Below are 897 nucleotides of genomic sequence, written 5' to 3' on the forward strand. Positions count from 1 at the left end.
CTCCTTTCCCTGGCGGCCGAGGGTCAGTTCCCAGCTTCGTGGCCTTTTTGGTCCATCTTGGTCTCTCGCCCGTCTCTTACCCTGCTGTTAGACTGTTAGGCGGCTGCCCTCAGCACGGTGCCCAAAATAGCCCACTGTGAGTCTGCAACCAGGTAGGTACTCCCTAGTGACAACATAACACTCAAGGTCTTTGGTGAATCAACACGAGGTCGACTTTCCTCTATTCACACCCGTTTATATCTGGCTCTCAAGTTTAGGTCTAGGGTAATTTCCAGACAGCTTAATGCTAAGGGAAAAATTACAGATTTCCGTTTTCGAATCAAAAGGGTACCAGAGGTACAGGTGAAGTTGGCAGAAGAGAACTCGACCTGTCACGGCCCCCCTAAATGGAGTGCCCGGCCCCTTCCCCGAGCCCCGGGCATCTTCATTTCCAGGAGCCCTGCGGCGTAGGTGGTCTCGGCACCGCCCTCGGTGCGAAGTCACACGCCTGAGCTGCAAAGGACAGTCACCCCAAGTAAAGAGGTCGCCCAGGTGATGGAGCAAGGGCACCACGACGGCCAAGAGCTGTATCCGAACCCTAATGCCGAAAGACAATCTAGTTTGTCCGCGGGCGCGGAAAACGTATACAGCACACTGCTCCTCGGGCTGAGTCCCTGAGCCCATCGCTTCTCCTCCGCGCCCCCACCTGTTGGGTAGCATCTCCGGGCTCCTCCTTGCCCAAGTGCTTTGGAAACTGTCAACAAAAACCTAGAGGCCAGGGAATGTGACAGGTGATCATAACTATGCAGAGGAGATGGAGCCCAGATAGCAGACCTATGGGGCCGGGCCTCGCGGGGGTCGGGGATCTGGAGCCGGGCCCTCAGCGCCGCGGCCACGCGAGCTGTGCCAAGACCGGGC

The sequence above is a fragment of the Neophocaena asiaeorientalis genome, unplaced genomic scaffold (assembly GCF_003031525.2).
Source record: "Neophocaena asiaeorientalis asiaeorientalis breed wild unplaced genomic scaffold, Neophocaena_asiaeorientalis_V1.1 scaffold218, whole genome shotgun sequence".
NCBI lineage: Eukaryota > Metazoa > Chordata > Mammalia > Artiodactyla > Phocoenidae > Neophocaena > Neophocaena asiaeorientalis.